At 44.1% G+C, this 15,669-nt stretch overlaps 1 protein-coding gene across 1 annotated transcript in view; it reads right to left on the minus strand.

The window, feature by feature from the left end:
• Nucleotides 1-15,669, minus strand: part of ANKRD54 (ankyrin repeat domain 54) — a 47,534-nt gene that overhangs the window by 16,009 nt on the left and 15,856 nt on the right. The gene's annotated exons all lie outside the window — the stretch shown is intronic.

The raw sequence follows: 15,669 nt of genomic DNA on the forward strand, positions 1-15,669 counted from the left end.
TGGCAGATGAGAAGAGACTGCTGGTCCTGCACTCTCGCGGCAGGCAGGAAGGCACTTGCGCATACGTGGTGGAGACGTGCATGCTCTTAAAGACATATTTACTTTTAATGCTCTGCACTGGGCGATGTGGATGATGTCACCCATATGCGAGAAGATGGCCTGCTTGTCCTCGAAGAATAGAGTCCCTAGAGTGAAGTTTATAACCTAATTTCCTACCTAAAGCAATGGGAGAGATTCAATGACTTGTCCATGGTCACAAGGAGTATCAGTGGGATTTGAACATGGCTTCCCTGGTTCTCAGCTTGCTTCTCCAAATATACATATTATATCTATATATACAGATATACATAGACATATACCCCACACAAGATAAATTGATTTCTCTCAATACATTAATCCAATCAGTGAAATTACAAGACTTCTTTACCAAAAGAAGTGGTTCTCCTGGATTAAGGGATCTCTCTCTATCCTGAAACACATGGTGAACGATAACATAACTGTATTGTTATTTGAATGTGTGCTGCCTTCTGAGCTCTTCACCTGCTTCAAGTCCTCTGCTCCTTTGTACATTAGGAGAGCAGTTTCCAGCACTCAGAACAAGGAGAGAGCAGCCTCTGCAAAGCAGATACTATATATCTGACAGTGCTGGGGCATATATCTGGTTTACGGACAACTGACTGCTCCCAGTTAAGAAAGCAATGTATATATGAAGGCAATAGATGTGGAAATATCTTGAATGTATTTGAAGACTCCTGTAATATTACAGTGTTCCAGTAAGTTGAGTCTGCATTTCATTTAGAAAGAGGAGAGGAGCCCCCATCATCCTAACGAAGGTAGCAAAGTGAAATCATAGTGGGACAGGCCTCAGAAGTGGTGCAGAAAAAGATACAAGAACCCTAGCCACTAATCAACTGTAGCACATCTCCCCAACCGAATCAGAAAGCAGGCCAGACAAAGAAAACACTATACTGCAAAGGGTGGAAAAAGTGCCAAATCAGAGACAGGTCTCTACCAAGGTCATAGAGGAAACTGAAGGGAAGACCTGGAAATAGAAGGTCTGACACTTACAGGATTGTCCAAGTTGCAATTGGAGCCTATGACCTTGGACCTACGAGCAAACTCCATGACGCACTGTCCTCGAATCACATCAACACTCCAACTTACACTCACCTTCATACATTCACACACTAAACGGCACAATTACCAGTCGACTGGATATACCCTTGAGAAAAAGAAGCATAACTGGGTACCATATCATAAACACCCACGAATTCATATACCCTCTTCCTTCATCACTCATACTTTTACACGCACACTCCTTCTTTACTTCAAGAACTTAGTCCAGATAAACTTCACTTCATAAAAAACAATTACCCCTAACAGCACTGCACTCTCCCCCAATGGGAGTTCATTCTTAGAAGTCATTTAACACGCAACAGATCACACAGGATCCCATGAGAAAGTGCAAAACCGAAAGCACTCACTATTACACAAAGGAGCCAGAATGAACGTAATGAAATTACTCCTAGGAATCTACTCCTTAACATTGGTCCAAGTACTGTTAGCCACACCTCTCAATGATTATAACACCATACCAATACTACACAGCTGATTCAGGATTACCACACACATCAACCTCAACCAAACTGGCAACAGAACTTACAACAGCAAGTCATTATCCCACAAACAAACTGCACAACCAACACAAAAAAGCTCTAATAAATCCAAATCAACATACAAACAACAATTAATAAAGGTTCCCACTTTCACCATTACGGAAGATCCATACCTTACAATTCAAATAGGCTACATCAATGCCAGATCAACAGTAAACAAAACAGAAATTATAAAAGACTGGATCGCATCGGAAACCTTAGATTTACTCTTCATCAGTGAAACCTGGAACCATGACCAAAAAGATCCCATAATACTGGACCTTTGCCCTCCGGGATACAACATTACACACTGGACCAGAATACGTAAAAGAGGCGGAGGCATTGCCATAATCTACAGATCCCATCTCACTTTAGAAACAACTGCTGAATCAATCACACCTCAACTAGAAATTGCCTCAATCATATTGCAACATAAAAGTGTAGCCAGCAATCTAAATTGCGTCCTATTCTACAGACCGCCATGCACTTGGAGCGAAGCATATATAACCCTAATGGATTTCATATCAGCCACTTGTACATCTAACTCAAACATACTAGTCATTGGGGACATAAACCTTTATTTAGAAGACCCAAACAACTGGTGTCCAAGATTGTAAGGAATTCTTCCAACTATGGGATTTCGAATGGCCACATCCGAATGCCACCCACAGAAAAGGCCACACACTTGACCTGCTAACCCATAAATTCGTATCAGACCAAATCATTAAAGTCATTGACCACAAATGGACGGAAATTCCACGGTCAGATCACTTCAAATTAAATCTGACCGTACATTGGCTGAAGAATAGGCATCTGAAAGCTGATGAAAAAAAATCTTTCCAAACCAGAGGTAAAGTGGACACAACTGTATTCTGGCAATCAATTTACAACAACAATTGGTCTATTCCATCTGATTCCATCAACTATCTTGCAGATTGGGAATCGAGATGTATCACCGTTCTAAATTAATTAGCTCCTTAACGAACAAAAATCATTCACAAACCAAACAGGACCCCATGGTTCAACAAAAATGTGAAAAAATTAAAATCTAGAATCAGACAACTTGAACGAGCCTGGAGAAAAAACAAAAACGATCAAAATCTAAACGCTTGGAAAGAATCACATAGAAAATACAAATATGAAATAAAAGAATCCAAACGGAACTACTATAATGAACAACTAGGTTCTGACTACAAAGACACGAAAAAGTTATACAAGCTACTGGATAAATTACTAGACACAAAACCAGTGTCCTCAACAAAATCAGGAATCCCAACAACAGACAATCTTGCTAACTACTTCAAAGGCAAAATTGTCGATGTACGCAAAAATACGTCACAGGACTACACCAACCTTGATACCTTCCTTAATGAGCTAGACCCACGCTCAGAATACCCAGCTGACCGAACTTCGACAAAATTCGCCCAGATCACACAAGAAACAATAACACCAGCAACCACTAAGATCTCTACAGCCTACTGTCAATTGGACACCTGCCCCAATTATCTAATGACTCCCCCCCCTCGATTCATCACTGAACTTACCTCCCAACTCAACTTCTTGTTCCAGCTTGGCATATTCCCCAAAGACAAAGGTAATATACTACTCACACCATTACCAAAAGACACCAAAAAGAAAACTAATGATATCACCAACTACCGACCTGTGGCATCCATCCCACTTACAACCAAACTGATGGAAAGCATTGTAGCTAAACAACTTACTGAATACATCAACAATTTTTCAATCCTTCATGAATCACAGTCCAGCTTCAGATCTCTCCACAGTACAGAAACCGCCCTGGTAACTCTCCTAGCTAAGTTCTAAAATCGCATTAGGTAAAAACATACTCCTCTTGCAATTCGACTTGTCAAGCGCATTCGATATGGTTGACCACTATATACTATTAAGAATACTCGACAAGATAGGCATAGGAGGGAATATACTCAAGTGGATCAAGGGTTTCCTAACCACAAGATCTTATCAAGTAAAAGCTAACTCAAACATATCACCATCATGGAGTACCGATTGCGGAGTACCCCAGGGTTCACCTCTCTCACCCATATTATTTAATATGATGATGATCCCCCTTGCTCATGCCCTATAACAAGCATAATCTTAATCCTTTTCTGTATGCGGATGATGTCACCATTTGCATACCGTTCAACTCTAATCCAACAGAAATCACTGTTGCAATAAAGACTAGTTTAAGCTTAATGGATGCCTGGGCATCGGCATTCAAACTCAAACTCAACAAGGAAAAACTCACTGCCTTATTCTCTCTTCTCACCACAAAACAAACCTCCCTTCATCCATAAAAAACCCCAGAACATACTCTCCCAATATTGCACAAACTGAAGATCCTTGGAATTACTATTGACACCAACCTAACCCTGGACAGCCAAGCCTCTGCCGCCACAAAGAAAATGTTCCAGGCAATGTAGAAACTCAAACGGATCAAACAATTCTTCCCAAGGGAAACTTTCCATAACATAATTCAAACAATGGTACTATCACACGTTGACTACTAACGCCGTATATGCGGGATGCAAAGAACAGATCTTAAGGAAACTCCAGACCGCCCAGAACACGGCAGCTAGGCTCATTTTCGGAAAGACAAGATTCAAAAGTGCTAAACCCCTATGTGAAATACTGCACTGGCTACCAATCAAGGAACGAATAGCCTTCAAAATTTGCACTCTGCTCCACAAAATAATCCATGGTCTGGCCCCAACCTACATGACTGAACTTATCGACTTACCAACTAGAAACATCATTGAATCATCAAGAACGTTTCTAAACCTGCATTACCCAAACTGTAAAGGACTAAAATACAAATCAACATACACATCCAGCTTTTCCTACATTTGCACCCAGCTCTGGAACGCTTTACCTAGCAACATTAGAACTGCGAACACCCATCTAAAATTTCAAAAAGCCCTAAGACTCACCTCTTCCAGAAAGCCTACCCAGCAGACCCGAACTAATTCATGAACAATGCATCACATCTTTCGATCTAAGAAATGAACAATACCCCTTCCACATAATCCTATTACTTCAAACTGTATGAATTTTACCACTCCAGTTATAATTAAGTGTACTTCTACCCTTATTCTACTCTGTATTGCTCACTAGAAGCTGTAGTCCCATCCCTGGAGACTTATCAGCCTCATTGGGATTACTTCTCTCTATATGCTACTATATATTCGTCCCAGAGTTGTATTCTCTTTTCCAGAACCTTACTGGCTTCCTTGCACCTACTGTTACTCTATTTCCCACTCTGTACATATTCCCGGAGTTGGTACTCTCCTCTCCGGAACCTGCAAGCCACATTGAGCCTACTGCTATGTGGGAAAATGTGGGATACAAATGTAATAAATAAATAAATGAGATGCTACTTTGAAGAAGGCAGTGGGATGGACAAGTTGTGCTAACCAGGATCTGAAGTGCACAACAAATGTATCAAGAAAGGATTTCCTTTTTTTTTAATTAAACAGTTGATAATAACATCAGATATTGCAGAGTAGTGCATCCTGTCAAGATATCAAGTTATAAAAGAGAGGTCACTTATCTGTCCACAGGAGGACAAAAGGGGAAGGAGGTTTAATTTAAAAAGGAGAAATTTATAAACAGAACAGGAAAAGGTACAACTGAATAACAATATCAAAATACGCACTCACATCCAACTTACAAAATTTTCATGTCGTGGTTTAATATTAATAACAAAATAGAAGATACCACCAGGAGGGTGGAGGTACACTGGTTTCCTGTGAAAAGATGCGGAAACAAGGAGTAGGGAGGGTAGGCTCTTCTGAAAAACCGGAGGAGACGTCTGTTGAGAATCAATTCTTTATTGCAAGAAAAACGCAACTCAACACAGCTGTGTTTCGGTGCAATCACGCGCCTTCCTCAGGAGTCTTGGTATGTAGCTGATCGTATATATTCGATGGTTTGTTTAAACAAAATACTTTCACATAACGTATAAATATCATCCGCTATTGGAGCAGGGAAGTACACTGTAGTGTCGAAATCAATTCACTGAAGAATAATTTATATTCCATATTATCGAAATTTTAAGCAGATAAACACAGTAAATCAAAACAAATATATCTTTTACCATTAGCACAAAGGCAGCTCTAACATCTACCTCCAGTTGTTTACTTATATAATTTATATGCAGTTTAACAAATCCCAAACTGTCCCCACCCCCTAACTCCAATTACTCCTATCTCAACCCCTCATGCCCACCACCTGGGTGCCGCTAGTTCACACCCTATAGACCAATTCCCATTTTAAAAAAACAGGGCACCGTAAGTGCCTCCATATTTTCTCCCATTGCACCATAGTTTTCCTGTGTAAAGTTGTCAATTTTTCCATTCTACAGATTATATAAAACTTAATTTGGCCTGCCACTTCTACAGCAAGAGGACACCAACATCCTTTCAACTTGCAGTCAATATCAATTTAGCTGTGTGTAGACAGTGTGTCACCAGTTTCATATGTTCTAATTTAAAACCAGGTCTCTCTCTGTTAACAGAAAGATCCCTGGATCCCAAGGAACCAGTAACCCAGAAGTAAGCCATTAAAATGAAACTATACACTTTTCCAAAAAGCTTTAGCTTTTGGACATCCCCCACCCAATAGGTTTCAGAGTACCCTTAACTCCACAGTTCCGCCAACACGTTGGTGTCACCTGGGGTTACCAGTGGATGCACTCGATCTGGAGTTAGGTACCAATAGTACATTAGCTTAACATTATTTTCAAACCTGTGTGATGAGATATTATATGGATGGCAATCAAGTGGCAAATATTATTAGAGAAAATCGGGAGATCGTTAGGCTACATCCAATATTTCAACAGAATGAGTTAAGGATAGCATTTTCATGGGACAAAAATTTAAAAGAAATTTTAAGCCCTGCAATTTTGCCAAAAAATAGAAGAGAACCAGTGATTCAAGTGTAGTAGTTGTTCTATCTGCAATATTACTTTACAAGGAAGTGAATTTATTAATTCTCTGGATAATAAGAAGTACATCAGACACTTTTTGAACTGCAAAACAGATTTTGTAGTATATATACTGCAGTGTCCATGTCAGAAGATTTATCTAGGGATGACATCACACTGTCTGAAAACTCAAATAAGTGAACATGAGGACAGCAAGACAATGAATCTATAGTACAACATTATATGGAGTTTAAACAGTTTCAGTGACTTAAGATGCTTAGTGATTGATACAAAACCTAAATACAACAGGGGAGGTGATAGAATAAGACGCTTAAAGCAGAGAGAAGAGTATTGGATCTCTAAGTTAGGATCACTAGAATCAGGGGGTTTAAATATGATTGATTAGAGGGAGATCATTTTTTTAATATAGATAAATGGACTCATTCATTATTATCATCATCTGTAATTCACTATCATCTGCAATGTAAGAGAATTTATGAACCTAATGTGAAATGTGTTGGCATCTTTGTTAAAAGGCAGAGCCATCTTTTTGGTTTGAACACACATAGAATGAAGCCATGCTGCGTGAACTTCGGCAGTAAGCATAAATGAACTTTATTTCTATTTCTTGGAAAGAATTTTTATTTGTTAATTATATTGTCTTGTTTCTCCAGATGAGTACCGAAATGGTGTAAAAATCATTGCATGATTATTGAATCAGCTGCACATTTGCTATACGAATCATAGTCCTGAAGGTAAAATTATGTCTTACCCTATAAATTTTCTTTCCTTTACTCGCAGCAGATAAATCCAGGAACTGGTGGGTTGTGTCCATCTACCAGCAGGTGGAGATAGAGATTACTAGACTGAAGATAGTGATACCAGATGACCAGCCCCTTCAGTAGTCAGTATATGTCGCATCACAAAGCAGAAGAAAAAAAAAAAACAGGCAAAAAGAAACAGAGAACCTTCCTCAATCCTCACCAACCACACTCCAAGGAAAGCCAACCACATTAAACAAAAAAATTGGAGGAAACTGCTCTACAAAAAGAAATCCCTTGAAGAGGGCAAGACATGGACATGCATCCATGTACAACTTGACTAAGTTTGTCAATCTTTTTTTTTTTTAAACAATGTCTTCAAAGGACCTGACAGAGATGAGAGAACTACAACAGAGGCCCTAGAAACAAACACAGACCCACACACAGTGGAGCCTAGCGGCGGAGAAGAGAGGGATCCTGGATTCATCTACTGTGAGTAAAGGAAAGCAAATTATCATCAGGTAAGACATAATTTTACCTTCCTTAGCCTCTGCAGCAGATTAATCCAGAAATTAATGGGATGTACCAAAGCAATCCCTAAACAGGGTGGGTAGCCTTCGCTCCCAGCCGCGCCAAAAGAAGAATCTGACCGCACCGCAACATCCACTCTATAATGTGTATGCAGAGATGCCAAAGTAGCTGCTTTACAGATCTCGTCCAGAGATAGAACTGGTCTCCGCCCAAGAATCTGATTGCACTCTAGTGGAATGCGCCTTCAAGCCCTCTGGGGGAACCCGCCCGTCTAAAACAAATGCGGAAGAAATGGTATCCCTAATCCACCGGGCTATAGTAGCCTTAGACACCGTCTCACCGTGCCGTGGCCCTGATAGCAGGACAAGCAGGTGGCCCGAATGCCGAAACTCATTAGACTCCAGCAAATAGCGGAGGAGAACTCGCCAAACATCTAGCAACTGAAGGCTCCCAAATTCCGCAAGGTAGTTCTCGTTCTGAAAAGATGGAAGGAGAAGAGGCTTATTAATATGAAAAGATGAAACCACTTTAGGCAGAAAGGAAGGAAGGAACTGTATGTATGGAGACCCCTGACTCTGAAAACTGTAGGATAGGGTCCCGACAAGACAAAGCCTAGAGTTCAGAAATCCTACGGCTGACACCATAACCACTAAAAACACTGCCTTCAAGGTAAGAGCCTTGACAGAGGCCTTGTGCAATGCCTCAAAGGGAGCCCCTTGCAAAGCCCGAAGGCCCAAATTCAGATTCCACGCAGGACATGGGCACCGAAGAGGAGGTCGAAGGTGGAGAGCTCCCCGCAAAAAATGCACCACGTCCAGATGTCAGGCCAGAGAAACACCAGACACCCGCACCCTGAAACAAGCCAGGGCCGTGACCTGAACTCAAAGAGAATTATATGCCAGACCTTTCTGCAAGCTGTCCTGCAAAAAGGCTAACAGCTGAGCCACAGAGGCGTGCAAAGGAGACCAAGCCCTATCCGAGCACCAGGAGACAAAGGTCTGCCAAACGTGAGCATATATTGTCTAAGTAGAACGCTTCCGTGCTTGCAACAAGGTAGCAATCACAGAATCAGAATAGTCTTTCTTCCTTAAACGCGTCCTCTCAAGAGCCAAGTTGAAAGAACAAAGTGGGAGGGATCCTCCATCAGAACTGGCCCCTGGTGCAGAAGATCAGAACTGAGAGGGAACCAATGGGGCGCTCCGTCAGCAGACTGACTAAGTCCACATACCAAGGACAGCATGGCCAATCTGCAGCCACCAGGATGACTCGTCCCTAGTGACAAGTGATCCAATGCAACACTTGACCTATCAAAAGCCATGAGGGAAACATGTTGAAGAACCTGTCCACTTTGGCGTTGGCACGGGTCACCATCAGATCCAGTCCCGGAGTCCCCCACTTTCAGCAAATGAGAAAACGCCACTGTCGAGAGCTCCCATTTTGCCAAGTCCAACAGATGACGACTGAGAAAGTCTGCCCAAACATTGCTCCGGCCCGCAATGTGAGCTGCCAAGAGACACTGAACATGAGATTCTCCCCACTCTAGAAGAGATGCTGTTTCGGCAGCAAGGGCCAAGCTTCGAGTGCCGCCCTGTCAATTGATGTAAACCACTGCCGCCGTGTTGTCCGAGAGAATGCGCATGGCTTTGCCTGACAAGACTTCCTGAAAAGCTTTGAGGGCATTCAATACGGCCCGCAGCTCCAGCTGATTGATTGGCCAGGTCGCCTCCAAAGTGGTCCAGTACTTGAGAATAACGATTGAGACAATGAACTCCCTGGCCCATCAGACTAGCATCCGTCACTACCATAACCCACGGGGGTGAGGCCAGAGGCACCCCCCACTGTATGCTGGGGTCGTGAAGCCACCAGGCCATGCTGCGCCTCGCTATGGGCTGCCACGAAAGATGCTGATGGTAGTCCTGGGACATCGGAGACCACCTGCACAGGGATAGACTGATGTAATGGGCGCCACATGAGCCCAAGGCACCACCTACAATGCCAACACCATGGACCCCAACACCTGAACATAGTCCCATGCCCAGGGATTTGAAAAGCGAAGCAAGTTGGACACCAGAGTCTGAGGCTTGACCCGCCTGTCTTCCAGCAAAAAAACTCATCCGTGAGCCATGTCAAACCAAGTGCTGAGGTAGACCAAAGTCTGCGAGGAAACCAGGTGGCTCTTGGGAAGGTTCAAGGCCCATCCCAAGGACTGCAAAAGTAAAATCGCCCGATCAGTGGCCTGGCGACTCTCCTGCTCCAACTCCGCTCTGATAAGCCAGTCGTCTAGATGGGGATGCACCCTGATGCCCTCTCTCCACAGGAATGCCGCCACTACCACCATGACCTTGGAGAAAGTACAGGGAGCCGTAGATAGGCCAAAAGGCAAGGCTTGAAACTGAAAATGATGACCTAGAATGGCAGAAAACAGGAAACGCTGATGTGGGGGGGGGGGGGGCCAAATGGGGATATGCAAATAAGCCTCCTTCAGGTCCAAAGCTGTGAGGAATTCCCCCAGCTGAACCACAGCCACTGCTGACCACAGAGTTTCCATGTGAAAGTGTCAGACCCTCGAGTGTTGATTGACCTTGCAGAGGTCCAGAATGGGGTGAAAGGAGCTCCCTTTCTGGGGACGATGAAATAAATGGAATAGCATCCAGTGCCTATCTCCCGGGGGGGGGGGGGGGGGGGGCACCAGAACCACTGCTCCCAGGTCCAGGAGGGACTGCAATGTGGCCTGTACTGCTGGCCGCCGTGGCACAACAGGATTCCAAAAAGGCATCGACCAAGGATGAAGAAAACTAACTTGTAGCCGCCTGTGATGATATCTAGAGAGTCAGTTGAACCCCTATCCTTAGAATCGAAGAGTGGACCGGCACCCCATCATTGGGAGGGGCGACTAGGCGCCTCCGATCACGAAGCAGTACCGACAGGTCTATTATCTCCACAAAAGGAAGAACGCTGTTGATATCTATGGCGCTGGAAGGAAGAGAAAGCTTGGCCTGGACGGTATCTGCGGGAGTCCCAAAAACGGGGCCTCGCCACCCCCGACCATGCCACGGGCTTAGGTCTATCCTCGGGGAGCCATTGTCGTTTAGAATCCCCCAAATCCTTCACAATCTTTTCCAGGTCTTCCCCAAACAGAAGTTTGCCCCAAAAGGCAATCTAGTGAGGCGTTGCTTAGACACCATAATCACTGCCAACTGATGAAGCCACAACAACCGTCAGGAAGACACCGCCAAAGCCATCTGTTGAAGCATGGACCAGATCATAAAGGGAATCTGCCAGATAGGCCAGTCCCAAGTCCATGTGGGGCACCAGGGACCCCAAAACAGGCACCGCGTTCTGAAGCCAGGAAAGGCATGTCCTGGTGGCATAAGAACTACAGATGGAAGCCTGGAGAGTCAACACAGACACTTCAAATGCACACTTCAAAGAAGCCTCAAAATGCCGATCTTGCATATCCTTTAGTGCCACTCCACCCTCAACAGGGACAGTAGTCTTCTTGGTGACCACCATCACCACAGCATCCACCGCAGGAAGGGCAAATTTATTCGCCTGATCTGCACTCACCGGGTAAAGGTGAGCCATCACTCTTGCCACCTTAAGCTCCCCCCCCCCCCTCTGGGTCTGGCCACTGAGCTGAAATAAGCTCCTGTATGGCCTCGTGAACAGGAAAAGATTTGGATGGTTTTCTACTGCTGGCCATCTTAGAATTAACCGTGGCTGCAGCCTGGGCCTCCAGATCCACAATATTCAATGCCTCTAAGGCACTAGAAATCAAGGAGGGTAACTCGTCCTTATGGAATAGGCGGACCGCGGAAGGGTCATCAGATTCCCCCTGGAACCCGCCCTCCTCCAGCTGATTGACACGAGAAGGGCAAAGGAAGTTCCCAGAGAGTGCCACCAGCAAGGGAGAGATGATGCATAAAGACCTCCCTTTAGAGACAGAGGTCAGGCGCCTTCTCTTAAGAGTAGAATCCTCAATAGGGGAAAAAATCAGGGATCCCAAATCCTCAGAAGAACCCCCCTGTAGGTTCCCAATAAGGGTTCAGGCTGAGGCAGAGGCAAGGACCGCTTGAGAATGTAGGCCTGGTGAAGGAGCAAAATAAACTCCAGGGAAAACTCTTCCCCTGTGCCTGCAGACCCAGGCAAGAATCCCGAAGGAGCGCCCATAGGACTTGAGTCCCCTACCAACAAAGAGCCCGATACTACTGGCAGGCGGGAGGAGTTCAAACCCACCGTCAGCAGGGCAGGAACCGTGTCAGTGGGATCAGGTAAAATGGCATGCACTCCCGCCGGCTCCCCGCGGGAAGAAGGCTGGTCGGAAAGAGAAGCATTAGATAAAAGCTCAGGCAGCCTGGTCCACAGATTCCCACTGCAGATTTCCTCTTCCTGCAGCGGGAACACCGCTTAAATGCTTCGGCCACCATAAACGAGCAGTGGAGCAAGAAAGCACTACTCACCACGCGGGAAGCAGAGCGGCAAACCACCACACAGGGCATCAACAATGTTCGTCAGGCGCAGGCTAAGCTCCCTCAAGCAGCGGTCCCACTGTGTGTGTGCGCTCCATGCTGTCTGCTGGTTTCTCTCTCTCTTTTTTTTTTTTTTTTAATGGTTGCGAGGGAAGCACAGCCAACAAAAAATTAAAGCAACAAAGCAGAACAGCCGGGAGGCAGGGGAACTAAGGGGTGAGGCAGGTATCTGGAGACCAGATATGCCCCTAAGGATGGCACCACTCAGCCAACTGGCAAAGGCCCAGGAGGTGCCCCACAGAAGAAGAATGCAGGAGCTGAACAGATGTCATCCACCACCTGCTGGAGACAGAGATATACAGACTACTGAAGGGGGTGGTCATCTGGTATCACTATCTTCAGTCTAGTAATCTCTATCTCCACTTGCTGGTAGATGGACACAACCCACCAGTTTCTGGATTCACCTGCTGCAGAGGCTAAGAAAGAAACCTTTATGCGGGTGAAACGAAAGTGCAAGCTGAATTTTATCCTTTTGAAATATGCATGATTAAGATTATTAAAAGTTAAATTTAAAAAATTGGAGACCAATTCTGTAAAACCTGGCTGCCTTTTTGGGACACTTTAACACCTGTTGCGAGAAGTAGGATCTTGAACTGCTAAGGGGAAGGGTGGGTAGGGTGAGGGTAGTAGGCTGATAGTCTGGGCGGGTTTATAGAGGGTGGTGTTACGAAGGGGAAAAAATTAAAAACCGATGACCAGTAATTGTGTATGTTATGCACCGCACACGCATTGAGTAATCTGTATCCTGCAATATGTATAGAACTGTGTTGTAATGTACGTGTCATCATAAACAATAAATTAAAAAAAAACTGGAGGGTTTTTGGGCCAATGAATGAGATTTGAACCACATTAACGCTGGTAGGCAAACAAAAATTTGTAAGTGTCAACAGTGGTGATTTCTGAGGTCCTTTTCCCTTCTAAGAAACAAGAGTAAATTATACTCAGATAAAATAACCGGTATATGCTGTCAAATTTTCAAGACCTTTATGAATTCTGTCGTTTTATAATGAAAATCTTCACAGATCTACTCCAGATCAGTGCTTTCCCCCTCTAGGTGTATTTTCAATGCCCTGCTTCTTAAAAACGCTAACTGGAGGTAAGCATAGTAACATACTTGGGGCAGCTGACACTCATCAAATCTGCAAAAGGAATTATCTCCAAGTCTTCTATAATCTGACCCCATCGTATCAGTCCAGTTTACGTACTGGTGCTATTAAGCCCAGGCTAAACAAGGGATTGTGTCTTATGAGTGTATGTCTTGATAGCTGAAAATCAAGTTGAGCACTCATGCAATCCCACACTTTTAAAGCATGCAATGTAGTTGGACCAATATCCTCCCTCAGTACTCTGGGGAGCAAAAGAAGGGATTTCTAATACTGTCAAAGAAGTGGGTCAAAGGTAGGAGGAAGATGAAGGAGAAATGAGGACCCAGATCTTTGGAAACAAGAAATGTACAGCAGCCAGGCAATGTACATAGGGGAAGTAGGATCTATTGAATAGCTTTGCGGTTGTAATGATGATGTTGAGTTTGGCCACAAGCAGGAGACACAACACAACTGGGTAAAAAGCAGGGCACTATGAATTCAGGCAGTGAATCCAGATGTGCCAGCAGCAGTGAGAATGACAATCAGGGAGACATACTGGGCTGGTAAGTTGACTATAATTGTTATACTGGATGAGGGCAGGAGATTCAAATTTATACCCACATTTGTTGATGAGCTGTCCCTCCAACTGTTATGTAATGAATGCTTATGTGATCTTAAGTGGTGGCTGTTCTACATCTATAAACAGCTTGCAGGGTGCAGATGTCCTGATGCAACCCTTCTCTCACTGTATAATCTGACAATGAAGATAAGCCTGAACACAGCTAAGTTCAACATCTCCTGAGAGAAAATTATATTTGTCCCATTGTTTCATGAGGGCTCCAGCTGATCAGTTAGCATAGTCTCCCAACACAGGACAGCCAAAGTGAGACATTTACTCACTGGGTTGAAGCCCTGGAGGGAGCAGCAACAGCAATCTCCTTGGTATAGATGTTGGAGGAGAGCCATGAAAACCCCAGTCAACTGAGAATGAACCAAACCCAAATGGGTGCTAAGTAATATTACTTGCTTTATTCCTCTTTTTCAATATAATGATATAGATATATTTGCTGTTAAATTTATCACAACAATTATGACTTTTCTCACTGTTATCTTTACTTTTTAGCCAGAAGTGTAATATATGATATGCCCACAATGATCAGCAGCAGTCTCTCCGCCTTCTACTGTGATTTAGGGAAAATAGCTGCAAGAACTAAGGCATTGCCATTCTGCTTTGTGGAAGACACCTCAAGGCTGAGTCTGCTCAGGAGCAGATCATTGGCAAAGCATTGATCGTGGACAGTTCCATGCCAAGAAAGCAGCTTAGACTCATCAACCTATATGCCCCTCCTGACTGGCTGTGAGCATCTGGAAGAGTCCTAGTATATAAGGCTGCAATTTATGGCTTTTGTAACATAGTAATGAGAGAGAATGGGGACTCAGCCACGCGAGTCAATAGGCAGAGGAAGCAACTGGCCTGCACCACATGAGTTCCAGACACTGCTCAAAATCCAGCATCATGGATGAGGACCTGGAGAAAATCAGGAAGGGCATGAATTAGCACTCTGACTCTGAAGAGGAAGCCAGAAAAATTCTTCCTTGGGCCAAAGTACAGCATCTGAAAAAGAATGAAAGCATAACTTGTTGAAGAAGCTCAATGCTGCACACCCCTACTCCAAGTACTCTTTGAGGGTGATGGGTTCTTGAAAGGAATCGCCAAAAAAAACAAACATAAGATCCCATAGGAAGTGGCACCGTAGAAAAACATTTCAAGCTGAAGGAGATGTATCAGGTCACAAATTCTACAAGACAGGCAAGATAAAGGGCAAATAAAAGCTTCACTGTCGAACACTGTATCAGACCATGGTTGTTTATTGGCCTGAAACTGCTGGAGATGGATGATGAACAGCATGTCACATGCAGTGGAAGAGGGAGAAATATGGCCCAAAAGTTGGTGCCCATCTCTTTCCTTAATATGGACCACAAGAGGAGAAAGCAAGAGAGCAATGAGGGAAAGGGAGAAGTTGAGAGAGTTGGCACCACTGCTTCTCAAACGGTGAGACTATCAGCTACTGTACATTCTTATTTCATGGCTCCCATGGTGTGAAATACACCAGTGGGGAGCTATCAAAAATGCTTGGCTCTTTCTCTGCTACATCAAGAATG

This window comes from Microcaecilia unicolor, chromosome 1 (assembly GCF_901765095.1).
Source record: "Microcaecilia unicolor chromosome 1, aMicUni1.1, whole genome shotgun sequence".
NCBI lineage: Eukaryota > Metazoa > Chordata > Amphibia > Gymnophiona > Siphonopidae > Microcaecilia > Microcaecilia unicolor.